Source organism: Triticum aestivum, chromosome 5D (assembly GCF_018294505.1).
Source record: "Triticum aestivum cultivar Chinese Spring chromosome 5D, IWGSC CS RefSeq v2.1, whole genome shotgun sequence".
In the NCBI taxonomy this organism is placed as follows: Eukaryota; Viridiplantae; Streptophyta; class Magnoliopsida; order Poales; family Poaceae; genus Triticum; species Triticum aestivum.
The window spans coordinates 18477212-18479341 of record NC_057808.1 but is presented as its reverse complement, the minus strand read 5'-3'; the positions used below and the strand labels follow the sequence as shown (position 1 = coordinate 18479341).

The window sequence follows — 2130 nt, the reverse complement described above, 5'->3', positions numbered from 1 at the left end:
TCGCCTCCGAGGCCTCCGTACATCGTCTATGCTGCCTGCACAACCATGGCCACAAGACCACACCTGAGACGTGAGCTCCGCCCACGAGCGTCATCGCTCCCACCACTAGGGCCGCCACGCCGGCATCCCAGACCATGTTTCCTCCGCCGCCACCATGCACAAACACCTCCTACCGGTGAAGGGGTAGAAGGCTCCTCCTTCTAACCAAAGCAAGCCCCTTGGTGGGGATATTGTCAACCGGGTCAAATTTGAGCACGGGAAAGAAGGCGGTGGTCGCCAGCCAAGCTGCGGCCACCCGAGACGAAATGCATTTTGAGCGACATATCAGAGACGTCAACCACTCTGCCAATCACATATGAAACGGACAAAAACATAAGGAAACGACATTAAAAAAATTCAGACGAAAAAGCTAGCATGGAAAGAGATCACGTACTAACAAATAAAACATCGGAATCGATAACGCTCGAACGTGGTAGATTTTGGCAAATCGCCCCGAACGCTGCACCTGCCATACGATACCTTAGCACAAATCACGGAACAAATCCAGTGTCACGTCATCTCTTTAGATCGTTCGGGCTGTAGCCCCAACACCCGAACGACCACGCTCGCGCACTTCTCTCCCTTATCCTCTCACTCCACCGCACTAGCCTTTCCCCATTCTCCTATCCACTCCTCTCCTGGCTACTCCTCGGGCCAGCAGCAGCCGTCGACGGGGAGCGCCGCTCGCCTTGTGGCGCGGCGGAGCAGGCGGCGGAACAGCCGGAGGATGAGGAAGCTGGTGGAGGCGCGGCGTGACAGCAGCGGTGCGTGGTGGCTCCCCGAGGACGATGAAGCGAGCGGAGGCGGCGACTCCCAGTCCCAGGCCAGCGCGGATCAGCGGGGCTCCGACGCCGTGGGAGTTCGTCGTGGACGCCGACGGGTCGCCTGAGGATATGGCTCAGACGGAGGTGGCGCGGCGTGAGCACTCGGCGGCTGGGGCACGGCACGAATGCAGCTGCGTGGTTGCGCCTGGAGTGCGAGGAAGCGGGCGGGGGCAGCGGCGCTGAGGCCCGCTAGACTCCGGTGGATGTGGCCCTTGGTCGCCGCCGTCCGATGGTCTCTTCGTCCGACGAATCAAGGCCGGATTTGTAGGGTCCAACGGCGCGGGGTGGCTCTGGTGACCTTGCGCAAGGACGGCGCGCGTGGGGAAGACAACCACCATGGCCAACCTAGTGGCGTCCCTGGGGCTCAGCAATCACGATGGGGTTCGAACTTTGCGGCCCGTGACGAGGCGGCCGTCGGCGCCAGAGATCGACTCCCCTTGTCAACGTCTCCTTCCTAGAAGGTATGCATATACTGTTGCCTCTACTCTGCTAACGCTAAAATTACATGGAAACCTGCATAAATCATGCTTACTAAGACTAAATTGTGAGTGCTGCTTTACTGGACAGAAGAGGAGAATATTCTTCAGAGAATTATGGCGTTTCTTTTGGTTTGTAACCATCATCAATAACACATGGGCAACTATTCAGTAATCTGTGTACCTTACACTACTTCCTCCTGTTTGCACTGATGTGTGGATTCCTCAAATTTTGAAGCAGCCTGAATGTTACCATCAGATTCTAATTCACTTTGGCATGTCTCAAATTCTGTTATATTTTTTCCTAGCTGATTTCTGAGTCAAGTTGTGATAAATTTGTTAACTTAGCTACATACTGAAGTTAGTTTAGTCCCCCTCAAAAAAAGAAGAAGTTAGTTTAGTTTGGTGTGTACCTGAGGTTCTGCTTAAAATAGTTACTATTGTATTAGACATATATTTGACATCTTATTTAGCAAGATATTCCTCGAGAATAGACACAGTTTGCATCTTGTTGTCAACTACAACTCTGACGTACATTTTTTGCCTCCAAAATTGCCATGTCTCACTATACATTTTTTCTTAAATTTGCCCTCTCACTGTAGAACATTTCTTAAATTTTCTTGGAAGATGGCAAATATACTTATCAAATCATTGCAAATTTAAGTTCTCGTATCATGGAAAATTCATTGCTTTCTTGCCATGGCAACTTTTGAGTTTTGGATCATGGAAAATTTAGTTCTCGGATCATGGCTAATTTTGCTTTCTTGCCATGGCAACTTTTGATTTTTTTT

At 51.1% G+C, this 2130-nt stretch overlaps 1 long non-coding RNA gene across 1 annotated transcript; it reads left to right on the top strand.

Annotated features, from left to right (window-relative positions):
* Positions 1-571: 571 nt before the first annotated feature.
* LOC123119159 (uncharacterized) lies at positions 572-1609 on the top strand. Its single transcript, XR_006458482.1, has 2 exons — positions 572-1324; positions 1431-1609. It is a non-coding gene; the product is annotated as an uncharacterized lncRNA (long non-coding RNA).
* Positions 1610-2130: the final 521 nt, after the last annotated feature.